This window comes from Rhopalosiphum padi, chromosome 1 (assembly GCF_020882245.1).
Source record: "Rhopalosiphum padi isolate XX-2018 chromosome 1, ASM2088224v1, whole genome shotgun sequence".
Taxonomy (NCBI): Eukaryota; Metazoa; Arthropoda; class Insecta; order Hemiptera; family Aphididae; genus Rhopalosiphum; species Rhopalosiphum padi.
In genome coordinates, this window is record NC_083597.1 from 13,208,174 (window position 1) to 13,227,033 (window position 18,860).

At 23.5% G+C, this 18,860-nt stretch overlaps 1 protein-coding gene across 1 annotated transcript in view; it reads right to left on the reverse strand.

Annotated features, from left to right (window-relative positions):
- The window catches only part of LOC132917444 (uncharacterized), a 42,611-nt gene extending 31,143 nt beyond the window's left edge, over positions 1-11,468 (reverse strand). The window contains exon 1 of the mRNA XM_060978192.1: positions 11,313-11,468. The gene's annotated coding sequence lies outside the window, so the exon portion shown is untranslated. The remainder of the gene's footprint in view (positions 1-11,312) is intronic.
- Positions 11,469-18,860: the final 7,392 nt, after the last annotated feature.

Genomic DNA, 18,860 nt, shown 5'->3' on the forward strand with positions numbered 1-18,860 from the left:
AAACGATCATCTTTATTTATAGGTATATAAATTTAAATTTAACTGAATTTATTCATTTTAGATAGTGCAAAAACCTAATTTGTAAACATAGAATAATAAACATTCCCATTAGATGAAAAATAAATTAGAGTTGAAAATCCATAAATTATGTTTTAACATTTTGAAGAAATCTAATTTATTTATGAGACAAAAGTTTTATATATAAAAAAAATGAATAATATTCACAAATAATAATGGTTTTGTTGAGTAAAAAAACTAGACGTAACTTTTATTTGTGTATACAAATGATAATCAATTGTGTGTAAAAAATTAATTCCAAAATTTAATAATACTATATAAAAACATTGAAACATAATTCAAATTAAATTATTATAATTAGGTATTTAAGAAATAATTTGTTTATATCAATAATGTAAAATAGTTATTAATTATTTTTAAGAATATTTAAGTCAAAATGCAATCAATTAACAAAATCTTTAGTGAAAAAATTTAATTTATCGCTGTGATAAAATTAAAAATACATCATATCTGAATCATATCTACTGACACTAATATTGGTACGTGATCGTAATGGTGAACAACAATTAACAAAATTCACACAAACTAATAAGCAAAAGGACAGATAAATAGTGTCAAACCAAATTACAATTTTACAATAATTGTAATGAATATATATTATCCGCTTTTATTAAAATATGTTTGTTACATTTCCTACAAGAAATGTTGTAAACACTTCTTTCTCATTCAGTCGCAACCAAGAAACATATTAATATATCATATGCGCAACTTTATGACTAAAGACGTGTGCGCTGTGTTATTCCTTATATGCCTATATTATATCGTTACTACAACAACACAATTATTATCATAATAATAATGTGAATGATAACATACACCGCTAGATATCAATTATTATTCATAAAGGCATACGTAATATACTCGTATTTTTAATTTTGTTTCATACTGCATACTTTGAATTAAATCATAGATCTCTTTAGATCATATAAAAAAAATGAAACCGCCAGCTAAATATCAGTTCGACTAAGCTTAGAAAGTTATAATTCTATTAACAGATTTAAGATATTATTCATTGAAAAACTCGACTATTTAGAGTGAAACTGATTAATTGTGAAAAAATGTAATAATTTATCAGCCTCTTTTCTAAATAATCGTGGAAAATTTTCAATTGAAAATTTCGATTCTAAGCATGGAATGTACCTATCGGTCTTATACATTTGTGTGTGTTTTATTTTATGTCTGATGGTATTTTTTGGAAATGTATTAATAATTCAATCTTCTTGAAAAAAATATTAAAGTCTATAAATAGTTCAGAAAAAGAAACAATAATATTCTGGAGATAATATTATCATGTCTAGAAAATTACAATCTAAATATTTTGGCAAACAATTAAATTCTCAGATTATTTCTTTTTTGAATTAAAAGAAAAAAAAAATGAAATCGATTATTCTGGCCAAAAGTTGTGCCAATGAGTGACGTGCAAATAACCATTTGTAGATTGAATTCCTTCTAGTTATATTGTCGTCAATAACATCATATTTGGGTAATCATTGTAATATCCTGCACTTAAAACGTCCAAATGCGGTAACTGGAATCGCGTGTACGGTGTACTTACTGTAATACTGACTCGTTCATTTATCTTATGTTAATATAACATATGTATCGGTATATCAGTTCGATACAATTCCGATACATTTTCAGAACGTTAATCGTAGGCGGTCTTCGTGATTAATCAGTAACGTTTAACAATACAATAATATTCCCTCCGAAATTGATTTAATACCACAACCACGTGTATTATTGCCGCGTGGAAATAATGCGAACAAACATCCACGGCGCACGATTCGGTGATGCTAATGGATTTAGCGATTTATTATATGAACATGTATATTCACGTATTTAACTTATATTATAATACGCGAGAGCAATCAGTGTAGATACCTATTCTCAATAATAAAAAAGATTTTAGACATTAAACTTACATTAAATCACAAAATACATATTGGAAAATATTAGGCGACAGTATTGGACCTATCCCATATATAAAATATTTTATGGTTTACAATCAATAAATGCTGCAGAGTAGAAAAAAATAATAATTGTTGTAAAAGTCTCGGTTATTCATTCGCATTGCTCTAATTCAGCAATAATTTTGCAGGAAATTCGAGAACCAATGGACTTTTGATTTTATTGCAAATTACATTTTGCACATGGAATAAAAGTTAAGTTCATTAGTAATAAGTAACTGATATTTGTAGCTCGAGATGTACCTTGTTTTCAGATACAAGATCCGACCAACTAATTAAGGTTGTAAAAATAAAAAATAAAACAATTTTTTTTTTTTTTTAACAATTTGGACAAAACTATAAGACAATAAAATATATTTTTGTTACAGATTTAAAGTGTTCAACTTATTAGAGTTTACGGCATGCCGTTATATAGATAAGAGTAAATAAGGAATATTTAATTATTTAAATTTAATTTAGAGTATTTTTCCTGTACTTAGACACGTATTTATTGATGTTATACTTAATATATTAAACGTAGTGATATATTGTCTGTTGTACTTTGTAAAGCTATCGAGCAAAACAAAATATATAATATGATAATAGTTCGTTTTCAGATTATTCACTGTGGTTAGTGGACCAGCCAAAACTTTCCCGTGAACCAGAAGTGACCTGTGTGCTGTAGTCTAAAGCCCCCTTATTGGCATAACGTATTAGAAAAAATACTTAAAGAAGTGTCGAAATCATCTTTTATTTTATGGAGAGTATTTTACAATTGTGTATTATATACGGTGATTTGACCATTTTTCTAACTTTTAAGTACAATCTAATAAATTATCACTATTTAACACGCATTTTAAAGTTAAAAGTTAATTTTCAGATAAAGACGTGTATGTGATATAAATAGCTGAACTACAATCACTTAAATACTTCATTCAAAATACCTTTAAAAACTTTATAATATTCATGAATATTAAAAATTAAAATAACAATATATTTATACAAATTTCTGTTTCACAATTCACTAACGATAAAAATGTGTATACGTTATACTTTTATGTATAGATATTAAAACATTAAGTATAATCTGTTATATATACACATATAATGGTGACCTATACAAATGGCACTTAAACACTTTGCTGAAATAATATTTCCATGATAAATATTTTTTGAATTATAGCAAAATTATTAACAATTGGCGTTGCATCAAATATATAACTGTATTCCGTGTAATTTTTGTTTATCGATTTTTTCCACCTATTAAGAAAAGTACGGCAAATCATTAACTCTCAAAATACCAACTAGATCCTATTGACTACAAAAAAAACTACGTTTTTGTTGAAAAGTTGAAGATTTCAAAAAATGATGATAAGCCTAAAAACAATGCTCAGTAAAATAAACTAAATAATAATAAATAAAAACACATTGTTGTAATATCAATATATTCATCGCTCCGCTCAGAATTTAATTTAGCGTTTTGTACTGAGTTGTGTAGATGTAGACGTAGTGAAAATGTGATTGCTGATATAAAACAGTTGTGGCTGGTATTGCAACAGCTGTTTCAGTGTAATTATGAGTTGAACCTTAAGCACCACCAAGCAAAAATCAACTCGAAAAGTTCGAAAAATAGAATAACGCATATTGGGTTATAAAATATTTAAAATAACTTTAATAAGTTCCTACCTCGTGAATGAGATTTAAAGGATAGATTATTGAAAATTACTTATTTGTATATGTAATAGGAATAGTGTACAATGTTGACTTCAGTATACCTAAATACAATAACTACACATCTCGAGTACTTTAACATTATAGTTTTTCAAAGATTTTTAAACTTATTTGATTTGAATACCTTAATTATAAATGACTTATGAATACTTATATACTCGTAAAATTAAAAGAAATCAAAAAACTAAAAAGACCGAGAAAAAAAGCAATACAATTAGAGCATGAAAATAAGTTTAAACTACTTTAAATGTTTGTTGCATTATAGATTTAAATAAAAGGAAACTGTTAGTTTTTGTGAATATTTTTATCATTAAAAACAATATAAGTAGTGCAATGCCCAAAAGATGAATCTAAAATACAAAAAATGATCACATCACGTAACTCAGAAATTATAGTGAAAAATCTCATCAAGTGTCCAAGTAAATAATGAATATCTACTAAAACAATTTATTAAAAATAAAGATCTGTTGGATTTTTGTGGAATGATATTTCCGTGCTAGCCGTTTGAATACTTTGTTGAATTTTTAATAAGAAGTTGGGTAATAGGCAAAGGCGTGCATATAATAGCCAATTTACATCGTTATAAAATGTCTCAGATATTTCAGTTTTACAACATATAATATATAAAAACTTGTTGATAAGTTATTTAAAATCATAATATTACGTACATTTTAATATCTTTTAATAATCTACTTTGAAGAACTAGTTGTTTATTATAAATTATAATAAAAATTATACACTCATAACATATACACAATATACACCTACAATAATGTACTTAAAAATAAATGTTAATGTTAACTTATCATAAAACTAATATAATTTAAATTTTAAAGTATAAATAACTTTTGAATTGCATAAAACGTAACTACTAATATAATATGTATAATACGTGGTATGGTAAAATAGCAAAAACATGGTAAATTGTGCTATACAAAATCATTTAAATGTTGATTTTATTATAGTTTTAACTGAAAGTAGTGTAGTTAAATAATTTTTTTAAAGTTTTTAACTCTCCATATTAATTACAGTATACCTACACCAGTATCCATCGTGCCATTATAACACTGTATTTAAGCATTTATGAAATTTCTAAAACTTGCACTAACAAATGTGATTATTTCTCTTTTCTTTTGAATTAAATTTAATAATTAATACACAAAAATATTCTACGGCCGGATCAGTGAAGTAAATATAGAGTTAAATTTATATAAAGCCCATATTTACATAATTAACATAGCCACAGACTCATATTTTACAGTATTCACTCTTATCATTATTTTAAGATTTTACTTGAAAAGAACGATGTTATTATAAACTATACATATGAAATGAATAAATTGCTCGGTTATTTTTAAATAAAATTATCGATAGCATATAGTCTCAATTTATATTTTATATACACAGGCAATTTCCATATATTATTAAAAATGTTATAAACTATAAATATTATAATATTTATTAAATCGTCTACAATTACCCTGTGAAAACTAAAAATTATAATTACTTATTAATTGTATTTTTAATAGAAAGTTACTATGCAGTACCTACCCCAAAAATGTATAATAGAGATCTAATTGAGACTAAATTAACATCATAATATAAATTACTACGTAATCTAACTATGTATGGCTGTGGTAATGTAAAAAGATATAAACTTTATTTTACTTTAAAATATAAATAGTACAAACATTTTTCTCAATTTTAGTATAATTCAAAGCACATATTATAATTAATTAATACATAATAAATAATATTTTAATTGAACAAACCAAACAATATAATAACAAAATGTGTAAATTACATAAATTCATAATAAATTTAATATAAAGGTTTGTTTTTAATAGAGTTTTTCTTTTCTTTTTTTAAATATCGAAAAACATTTTAAAATCAATATAACATTTTTTTTTATATTTTATCAAAAATAATATATGTACCTATTTCGTAGATTTTACTTAAAATAAATTATATATGTTTAGTTATATTATTTATATTTATTTAAATAATGATTTCGTTTTTAATATCCATACTTTGTATTTTCAAGTACTAGTTTCAATGTATTTTCCTCTAATTATATTCTATCCTAAACAATAGCTCACGGCTGTTCTACGTATAATATTAAAATCATTCTTGAAATATACCCTAATTATTGTGAAAATGTACTACAAGCTTGTGCGAGAAAAATGTACCTAAATTAAATGGCCATTAATTTTACATGGATTACGTCTTCCTTGATATAAGTAATAAGTGAACATAAACAGGTCAACAATATCAGCGGTTTCCCTGTTTTCTAAGCTATAGTTTAATTTAAGAGAAGATCTTTACTACTTCAATAATACTTTACCATTACCCGAAAACTTACTTAATTTTATACGAGTAGCAGCCATATAAGTCCTTAGAACGCATAATATAAACTTATGAATATATTCATATCCATTTTTTCGACGGTATCTATCAAACTTATTTTAAAATATATAAGTGTATTTCTAAAAATAAGTAAAATCCTCACTTATAACTTTGCATTTGGATTTTATAACGGCAGTACGGTACTCAGAAAAATACGTTAATCCATAGACACATTGGTGCGATAATAGGTGTCAATATCAAACGCAGTGAAGCTATTATCACAGTACTTTGAAAAATTTAAAATCTAACATCAACGAAAAAATGAGAGAACGATGTGAACTTCACTTTTCAATTCTTTCTAACTGTTAGTAATTTACAAATATCAAATGTTTCAAAAACTGAATTCCTTGAACTTATTATGAACACTAAGTCTAACTTGGTTTCTAAAAGAGTTATTCCAGCGTCTCAAAAAACTCAAGATCCTTTGAGAATAACTTTAAAACAAGGAGCACCAATTCTACTAAACTCCTTGAATACAACCACATTTTTTTGCTAATATTTTAAATCAAATACTGAGAAAACACAAGTGTCCAATCCAAAAACCAAACAAAAATTCACACAATAAATATTAAGCAAATAATAATATTATACATATTAAATGCCTTTCCAGTGCTACAATAAATTAAACGAACTACAACAATCACTACTTTCTCACAATAAATTATATTAAAAAAAACCAGTATGGAATGTATTACCAAAATTATAGGAACAACTTAATAAGGGGGTTATCGATGAGGTCATATTATTTTTACATTTTACAAAAATCAAAGTAAGATATTATAAATTCATAGAAAATTCAAAATTTGATAGTAAAAATGATTAAGATATTAAAAATTTGCAATACATACCTGGAACAAACATATCACACTTATTAATAACTATAAAATGTAAAATAAAATTATAATTTTCTTTCGCTGTATCATAAAATATTTTTTTTTGTATAGTCTAGTGTGTACTGACATTTATAAGATATTTTTGAATTCTAATGAATTATTTTCCTGTTAATAACTATCGAAATTCATCAGGAATTTTTATATGAACATACATTTTGTGAAGTTTATATGGGTAATTAATTATAAATTTTTACATTAAAATATTGAATATTTTTCAAATTTTGTTAATTATCATAAATCCAAAGTTATCTTACAAAAATCTTGAAATAATATATAAATTCATATTTCTTTAATTTTTTTGTCTATATAAACAATATTATACCTATTTACTATATATAATAATAAATTTTAGAAATATAATAAAAGCAATCGAACAAAAAGCTTTATTTTATTTTATTCCTTTTAAGTAATTACAAAGCATCATTTTTAACTATAACGTCTTAAGGAACTATATATATATATATATATATACATAAAATACTAATTACTTCAAAAAATAATAAAAATCTAGTTGTTCATAAAAACCATGATATAAGTTTTTGATAGTTTCTAAGATATAACCTAAATGAATTTTGATATTTTTAATATAGAAGTAGAACTATTTTTGATGATATAATAAAAAAAATCATGGTAACTGTTATGAAAATACTTTTACAAATACTTTTTCCATATTATTTAGTTTAACAATTTTAACAAAGTTTTTTTTTGTTTTAATTCAAATAATATATTTTTATTTTTATTTTTTTTTAATAGTTTTATTTTTAATAATTTAATAGAACGTATGTAGAAAATTAATTTCAATACTGGAGTAAAATAAAATAAACAATTGTCATTGATTTATTTTATAACGGTTAATTATTTCCTAAATTAACATTCAAAAATAATATGGTTTGTCCACTTTAAACCACTTTTGGTAAATATTTATTTAAAATAATATTACTGTTATTTTCAACAGATTGACGAGTTGTTGAAAAGCTGAGTTGATACAGATAAATTAATTCAAAATTAGAATTATAAATTTTAATCGCTTTTACTATATATTTAACAATAATAGGCCGTAGGTATTATACTACAATATGGATAAAATAATATATTCTTTATAGACGAGTATATAATGTAACATAGACACATAGTAATATTTCTTTTGGCAAAAAATAAAATTCCAAAGTACAATTTTAATTATCTATATTATTCTGCTATCATACACGATAAAAAAATATATATCGAAGAATTATTAAATTTTTCAAAACTATTTCAAAGTAAATAAATATATATAAATTACACATTTCTTAGTTGGGTACAAACAATTATACATTTAAACAGTACTTCACACATTTAAAAAAAACAAATGTATACCATGTGTAAATTATTGATTTTCTTTGATACTGTATGAAATTTAGATTTATCTTTAAATTAATACTATATAGTTATTAGTTGTTATCCACATCCAAGTATAAATTATTATACTATGAGCCAAGGTAATTGATTGGGTGAAATTTCAACTACATCAATAAGATAATATAACAATAATACCGTAGCACTAATTTATGTTTGGAATTATTATAGTGCTACTGCATAATACCTTTTTTTCAATATGAATCTTTAAATTTTAAACTAATCCTAAAATATATATTCTTTTTTTCTTGTTTTTAAAAAACAATTCAGCATACTTGTATAATTATACATTTTTATTGAGTCTTAACAATGTTTAATGGTAATTAAATGGAAAATAGTTAGGCAAAATTTTAGCACTAAACATCTTTATCAAACATATCTCCATATTTCTTTGGTATCAAATTTAATTGGACCTTAGTAATAGTTAGCACAGTATTAAAATACTTCATTTCAAAAATCGGTTTTTAAATGTTTCAAGCCCATGGTCCGAACCAAAATATCAGCGGTGTGAATTTAAAATGTTAACTGCGGTTGTTGACGTAACTAAACTGCAAATTAAACAAAATACCCTTTTTTTATGGCATGCAAATACTCGGAAACAATCAATCAATTAATCTAAACCATATAAAGTAGACAAGAAAAAAACAAGTATAAACATCTTAAATGAAAAAAAAAAATAACTAAATCGGATAAGAATTGGGTATACCAAACTAACTCATGGTTTTCTGATGAACAATTAATCACACGAATATCATATTTTTGTGGTACCACCTAAAAGATCAAACATATCAAATATGCGTGTAATTTTAAGTTGGAACTCAAATTTAAGTTATCACATAACAGAAAGTCTGGATTCAATACGGAGAATAAAAAAAATACATAAGCGTTTTTTAAAAGAATCGATATACAATACATATTATAGTCTAAATAAATAACAATATTATCATTATTATGAATATTATGGTGGTCGTTATTATAACTATCGTGATTACTATATAACTAGCATTACGATGTCATATTTTTCCACATTATATGCATATAATACGTATACGTATAATATACAAACATATTTTCCAGCTTTATTCATGTAATTGTGTATACCTTATTAAGTTTGTTATTTTTATTTTTCATTCATACGTACGACATGTTAACAATACAAATAAGTAATCATAGTAACGTTAATGTTTGTAACATTAAGTCGACGAAGCAAAATAGAGATACATTTTTGAAAAAAAAATGTCTAAAAGTACCAAACATTTTTGTACAATTATACAATATTATTGCATAATTTATTCCATCTGTATATATTATATCGAAAATCAGATGAATAATTTACTATAAAATATAGGAACTAATTTTATTGGATTAGGCTGTTTACTGTTGACAATTGTTTTAATAGAACTCAAAAACCTAAAGATTATTAGATAGTCTTTGTTTCTATGTACAATATTATACGCGTGTTATTTTTTCATTGTGATAATAAATCCCAAATACTCAATAACATTATTCGTCTTAACGAATTTATTCAATACTAACAAATGACAGTTAAAATACTTGTTTTACAATCTATAATCAGAATAATGGAATGTTGAATAAATTTACGAATTAATATCATTTAATGAGATGAACAAAACAAAATTATAGCATCAGTTAGACAAGAATATTATGGAAAAAACAAAGCTTCTCTCTGCCTCTGTTAGATTCTTTGTTTCATTGAATACTAAAGATGTTGTTTTTAAATAATTTTTAGAACTCGAATAATTTTTATTTATAGTAAACCCTTACCAGGGAATAATAATCTCAGTAAATATTAATATACTGATACATTGTACATGTCACAAAAACTAAATATAATTCTACGCTTTCTTCGATATTAATCTGAATACTGCCATGTTACTGGAGATTATTTATTTTGGTTCGGTAAATATAATTTTAAAACATAATTTTATCATAACATACGATATAAAAAGTATACATTCAGTCAACTTTTTCGAAGCTCTGAGCCCAATCGAAGACAACAGAAATAACATCATATTATTTCTTAAAAACATTGATATGTATAACTCAATCTGGTAAAACATACCTATGTATTTATTTTTATTATTATGCAGAATTAATATTAAATATCTAGTTTATATTGTTTATAACCCTGCAAGTTGTTGTAGTTGTACCAAGAATAATAAAAACAAATTAATATATGTACTTCAATTTATACATAAATATGTAATATAATTATTAACGCGAAATTATTTTATAAATTATTATTTTTTAATAAACACTTTTTTTTTATTTTATCTAAAAAAAATTCAAACGCATAGACCAAAATTTTAAAAAAGACTTAACATTAATAAATGATTAAAAGCTTCTGAAAAAAAGTAAAAACCATAAACCTACTTTAATTAATTTAAAAAAAAAAAATAATAATATTAATTATATTATTATATTATTTAATATTATATACTATAAGGAAACTAAAATTTATTTGAACTAAGTATTTATTAAAATGTTTTATTTGGCTACTTGATCAAAAACATGTATAAACAGCTTTAGTTTTTTGTTCTTTATTTTTTAGTAAAATGTTTTTATTATTATTATTATTATTATCGTTTGTATGTCTTGTTATATTTATGTAAATAAAAATTGGTAACCTTTTTTAACTCTTTATTTTTGAAAAATATTGTACATATTTATATTTTTAAATATATAAGATTCCTAAAATATTTAAATAGAATTAATAATATTTATACATTTATTAATTTGCGATTCATTGTATATTCTTAAAATTAAAATTGTTTGTTTGCGTTTTAAAAAAAATATAATTTTAAAAGGGTAAAAAGTGAAAAAAAAATTAAACACCACTTACCTGTGCCCCAGAGCGCGAACAGTTTGGTACAAACGAAGATACTGTACAGAGTGAAATCTACTTTTCCGTTTATATATATAGGTACGTGCTACGTTGTTACGAACACTACGCTTCCGTACGGGTCGTGGATCAGCCCGAGAGGGTAATATTCTGTGCTTCTCTTTTCAGCGTGCGCAACAAGTCCCTCCTCCCTTTGGGGGTTTGTCCAAAATTCGCAACAGTTATATCGCGTCTCGGAAAAAAATACCACATAATAAATATAATGTATATAACATTCTTATATAAATATATTGTTGTTTTATATTTGATTATATAGATAAGCACATGTTTTAATAGTGAAAAAAAATAATTAAGTTTTCCTTTCAGAAAACTCATATTTATTTTTCTCTTTTAATACAAATAATCATAATTACTAAAGTATAGAATTAATTATTCCTTATATACACTTATAACAATAATATCCTGTCCAGTAGATTTTATAAATAAAAAAAAAAAAATGCGATTCAAATTTATTTTTTTTGTTTAATATAATTTGTGTAGGAATTGAATTTTTTTTTCACATTAATTTATAATTTAAATTTGTTATATTATGTAGTTTAGGTGGTCTGCTAGATATATGATCTCCTTTTTTGGTCGTTCCTTAAATTAATAATCTTACATTGAATAACAGTTATTTACATTTTTATTTTTATTAAACTTAAAATAATAATAGTATGTACCTACTGTAATATTTTAATTCTAATTCATCGTTAATATTCATAGATGGATATTTTGTTTATACATTTTTTGAAATTCTTGTTGCATTAACGTAAAATTAAAGTTGAAAATTATTTTGTATTTTTCAAAATGTTTTTTTTTTCATTTTTTGGTTGTTTTTTTGTTTTTATATTTAGAATAAGTTTAACATAAGTTTAGTTTAATTATTATGAAGTCAAATATAGCGATAGGTATTTATTTATTATAAATATACTGTGACCAATCACTATAATAATATATATTTATGTATTTTTAAATAATAAAATATTGCGCATAATTATTATGCATATTTTAAAATTTTATTTAAAAATTATCAGATTACTAAGAAAATAAGTCTTATAAAATATATAAAAAAACATTACAATTTTCAATTGTAATGATTTTATTTTACAACGATTAAAACAAACTTGGAAAAATGTTTAGAATGACTTCAAATTTAAACTAACTGACTTCAATAAACTCACTTGAACGTAATCATTAAAGATCATTGTTAAATAGAACTATATAGGTAAACCACACGAGATTCGTACTGTATTCGATTCTCTTCAATGGGATATAAAAAAACTTTATCCTGCATTACCGTTAAAATATTGGGATAAAATCAAAAATACATGATCACTGATAATAATTATAATGTTTATCTTTAGGGCAAAAAGATAATTATTCTGTATACGTATTGATTTATATATAATACTTTAGTTTTAAATAAAAATATTGTATAAATGACTGTATAGTTAGTACGAACATTCAATTTTGTTTTTCCCATTTTAATTTGATAATAGTAAGTAAATATACAATTTTTTTAACATAATTCTCTGTGATGAAAATTCAATGTGTAATATAATAAATTTATAAATGTACATTATGTTATATTATCGGTGTAGAGATGATAACAGTAAATTCTCGTGTAGCGTCCACTTTATAATGTATGTACCTACTTATACAATATATAAAAGATATGTGTATAAGTCTTATACTATAAGATTTATTAATTTTTTTCAGTTTAATTTATCTTAATACATTTGCGCTATTTGGATTTTTATATACATAAATACATATTATATAATATATACACTATATACTAGTAGAATAGACATGACTTGAATGCAGTGAAGGAGGAGGGTCGATGATGAAAATAAATTTATAGTCAATATTGCTAGGTAAGTGGACAAGCTTATGAAATTGGAGCTATAAACGAGTACCTATAAATGTTCTTATACATATGAATAAAATGTAATAAAGATATTAAATTATAAGACCTATAATTTTACTTAGAAATTTAAGAACTGAGCCATAAAAAGACTTATGAAATTATAGGTGTTACAGTTTTTTTTTAACCATTTTAACAATTTCGGGACGTTAGCTCAGTCCTCTATCAAACCACATTTAAACCTGCTATTATATACCACGTGAAGTTCGTGCTCCCTTTGTTCCTACAATGATTCAAGCCTAATACTTTGAGTGATAGGACTGAATCATCAGATAGATGAAATATTTTTAAAAAATTTTTATTGGTTGAAAAATTAAAATTATAAATTAAAAAATTTCTCGAAAATATATGTACTATATGCTATGATACAACTCAACTCATATTTTTGAGCAGAAATCCGGATAACATCAATATTACTGCTATATTTCTGCAATTGGTAAATTACAATTTTACCGTTTGAGTTTTGTCATACGGACTGTTATTTGTAAAATATTGTGTCTTTTAATCTTATTAAATAAGTTAAGTATATCGCCAGATTAGTATGTGTATAATATATTTTGGATTAAAATTAATTTACTCTTCTAATCTAATAAAAATACATTTGACTATTAGAGGTAACAGAAAAGAATATATTTAAACCATGTATTGATGTATCTGGTATATATGATATAATTGAAATTTACCAACATACTTACTAATAGGCTTATATGATTTATTTTAAACGGTTGTCGATAGAATATACAGAATGTTTTTAAGAAGCATTTTTAACACTCACTTTTCTTAGAAAACTGTGTAATGACTTTTCCCAAATCCTGCAGACATTTCAACATTTCACTTTCAATGGGTATATCCAACTTGTTGCTAATGCATTCTATTCAATCATCCAATTTCGTGGTATCTCATATATATATATTTTTTTTTTACTCTTTTCAAAACGTAAGACGAACGTATTCTCATTTCTTACATACACTATACCTATGGAAAATGTACACAATTAAATTTTTAAACAGTAAAACGATTTCCAAGTTAAAAACCGCCTACCGTATTTTATAGCTAGAGGATTTGCTTTATTTTAAGCTGCAAGGAATTTTTAAAATGTAAAATTCATATTTTTAATTAATATGATTGTATTGTATTTTTATTTATTAACATCGAATGAATTTAATGGTTTATTTTAAACGATAAAAATTTAGAAATGTACGTTCGACGGCAATTTGTTATTCTAAATAGAAAGGTGTAATTAAGATGAAAATATTATTCGAATTATTTGATTTCTTTCAAATATATTTCATATTATATTTTAATTGTTATTAGTTGTAATCAAATTATTAATTTACTATTATTTAAACATTAATAAATTATTGGACCAGTTCAAATGGTTATTATTGGAATTGTAATTTAATATAATTTACAGAGAAACATATTATTGTTTCAGTAAAATACCTGCATATTATTATAGACTATAGTTAGTTAGCACTCGTAGTAATTAATTAGGTAATTCATAAGGTAATCATTTTATAATTTTTATTTTATTAATTTATAGCCTTAAATTAAATTAGTATAAAAATTCAATGATATGGTAATGATATTATAGTGTAAATTGTGTTCTATTAACAAAATAATATATAAAATAAATATAATAAAATTATAATCCAATAAGAATTAACAATATTTATAATTGTGAATTTACATCTCAATACGTGTCCAAGGTCTCGTTAAAGGTGTATATATAATATATAAATGTTGGTAACTTGATAATTATTATTTTAATTTCGCAGTTATGTTAAGACACTTTAGACAATAATGAGTAATGAGTGAACTCATGTCAAAAACTTCCACACGCATAATGTTTCGCACAAGTATATGGACAGCTATCAAGTGAACGACGTCCAAAGCATTTGTGCGTTTACAACACGAATTCAAACTAAAAAGATAAAAAGCAATAATTCGTGGAACTATGTCCAGTTAAAAACTGTAAGCGATATTATAATATTGGTATTCCTGATTAATGATTATAATATATGGATTATACGCGGAAAACGTTGTTGTGAGCACAGCTCGAATAGTAAACATTCTGATTTATTAGTGTAAGTGAACTTCATTAAATTTACCCACTGGTAAAATATGCATGCGGAGATCATTGTAAAATTTTAATTTTTCAAATATTGTAAATTGTTCCTTCACCTAGTTGTAAGTTTGTATATAATATATGTTATCATACATGTTGTGTAAACTAAAAAAAATTTTTTTTGACTTTTTTTGTGTACGTGCTTGCATTTATACATTAATTTAGTTGATGTATGTAAATGCCAAGTTAACTTCCTGGAAATAAAAATCGAAAGCCATTTCGACATAACATATTCTACATTTATGAAACACTAATACAATATTATGTGATGGGCAATAACGCTAAGTGCAAATCCATATTTAGGTGTCGATAATAATTAATAACCTATGTCCATATCAATCATTAATCTATAGTAAATATACTATTTGAATAGTTATCATAATGTTCAATATTAACGTTTAGTTGTTAAAAAGTGTACAGTTATATTTTCTTTTTGCGGATTATATACAATATCAATTAACAACATATACAATATTGTACCGAAATCATACTTATACCCGACCGTAAGCATATTTAGACGAGTGTTATAGCAAAAACCCTTTATTATTTGCATAAGGGATATTGATGAGTATTATCAATGAAAATAAATCAAAAAAATGCGTATTTTTCTTTTCGTAATCAATTATTTTTTTATCCCTACGATTTAGTAATTTTGTCTAAAAACGTCAATACATTTTACTATTGTCTGTTGTATAGATTGTTGATGTACATAATATTGATTATTAAATCAATTAGTCTTGATGACTCACAAACACCTATGTTGTATCATGAGTGTAATTAGTGATATGTGATTACCGATTAGTAATACGACTAAAACGTGATTAGTCGACTATAAGCAACACTATAGCGCAATGTGGAAGATATGATATTAACATTAACATTCATAATGTTACGATTATAGTGATCAATGATCGTGTATTTTAGATTTATACTTAGAAAATCAAGACTTCGAAAGGCTAAATAAAAAAATGTATATTTTTTGTTAATTGATATTTTTCAAACCAAAATTTATAAAGTTACTAGAAATTTAAGTAAATTAAATATACATAATGATTTAGATTTATAGAATGTATTTAATAGTATCATGACTTTTATAGGTATACTACAAATTTCATACATTTTAAAATCTGAACACAATGTTTTACCTATGATTTTAAAATTAATATTTTCCGAATAATTATATCATAATATTAGTTACCAGTAAGTATAACTAATGAGTTATAATATGAATATTATTCACAATAATTTATTGTTGTAATGATAATATTACTACCTATAGGTAAATAAAGTTATACTAGGTGCCTAAAATCTTTATAAATTTTTTTATGTAATTGACCATCAATATTTTCTGACATACGTAGGTAGTAAAAAAATCAAAAACAATTTTATTTAAGATTTTAATGAATTATTAAAATATAAAATAATAAATGTTTTTTATGCATATTGTTTATTTGGCTACAGAATAACGATTATTGCACAATTTTGATTTTGTTTATATAAATTCATACATCGTTCATACGATATACACCTTCTTCTTATTATTAGTATTACTTGAACTTTTAAATTATATAAAATAAATATAATTTATTAATATAGAAAGTATTAGTTTAATTTTTAATTTTTTATCTGTGTGTAAATAACTTAATTAGATTATAAATTTTGAGTGGAGCAAATGAGTTTTAAGAATTGTTTAAAGTGTGATAACTTTTCCATTTTTTTTGTAAAAATAAACTTTTATTTATCAATAATAATAAATAATATTTTATACTATAAAATCTCAATAGTTAAATTCCTTATAAGTTTTAATGTATAATTTCATTTAAATATATATTGCAATAAATGTTACAACAAATTATAATAAAAACCTAACTAAATAATTTAACATTATAAAACATATTTTTAATAATTCTGCCTTACTTTTACACATAGTAATAAGGTTACAACATTATTAAATAACAAGTAAAAACTTCTTTCCAAACTTATATTTTCTTATATCTTTATTGAGAAACTTTAAATGGTTCTTTGATTATTGCTTAACGTTTTTCTGACAGATTTTGGAAATATAAAAGCGATATACGTGTGTAAATTAATTGGTATTTCAGAGCAATCAACGTTGTTTCTTAAGAGATTTCAAACCAACTTACATCATTGTCCATGGAACACATTAATTTGCTAGTCAGCCGCGAAAAAAACTTTATTTAGTTAAATAGGTTTTCTTCGTCGAAATTTAAATATCTCATTAATGTTTAATATAATTCTAGACATTAGTGTAAGTGTAAAAAATATAAATATTTTTTAATTTATTATAAGATAATAAATATTATAGATTATCTTTATATTTAACATATTTATTAAAAATCGAAAAAATCTTTTATGTATATTTTATTACATTATACCTAAATACTAGTTTTATTTAACTGACATTATTTTGGGTCAGAATAAAAAAAAAATACAATTTGATATTTTTAAATATTTTAGGTTTCTATGCAAATTAATATTAAGAATAAATTTAGCACAATTATCACGTTATCATATTTTTCTATAACCACGTGTGAATTGTACCTGCATAAGCAATATTGAACGATTAGAGTAATTATACCTATTTTAATCATTATTCCCAAGTAGTAAAAGAAACGTAGAAAGAAACTTAAAAGGGTATTAGTAGTAACTATTAAGTTCAAACAATTTTATACATTTATACAATTACAAAGTTAATGTTTTATTAAAATAAACAAAAATGTTCCATGTGAAACAAAAACAATTTTACTATAACGTTTTTCGTCATCATTTTGTTCACACGTAGTTTTTATAATATATAATATTAAAAATGCATTCTGTATTCTATTTTTAATTTTGTACAGTCTGCCACTATTGTGTTATAGATGTTGTTATAATATAATTTATAGTGTAACATATTTTAGTTTAAATAAGGTTTAGGTTTTATTAAAAAAACAAATAAAAACGTTTTTTAAACACAATAAGCTGTGTTTCAAAATTTTCAAATGCGTGAAAATACAGTGAAAATATAATTATAAATTTTGACAAATTGACATAACTATATAAGTTAAATTTAAAAAATATAATGACAGTATATACTTCAATTATACATATTATATCTTGGGCGGTGAGGTAGTGGTTATTTATTTTCCAGTCGCACGCACTACTCAGTTACGCTGACGTGTTTAATGATAAGAATCGTTTAGAATGTATGTATGTATGTTTTACTTTACAATAAGGATCTCTCTGAACTTCAAAAGAGATATAATGGTAAATCTGAGATCTACTGCCTCACAACAAGAAGCTTTTGATGATCGAAGACGAATGTAACTGAACTTATAGTATTGTAACCATAACAATATCATCGTATGTATATAAACAATAGCACAAAACCAGATTATTAATCATCGGCAACAAGTGCTTTTAGTTATTTTATTTTAAAATGTATTGTTATACC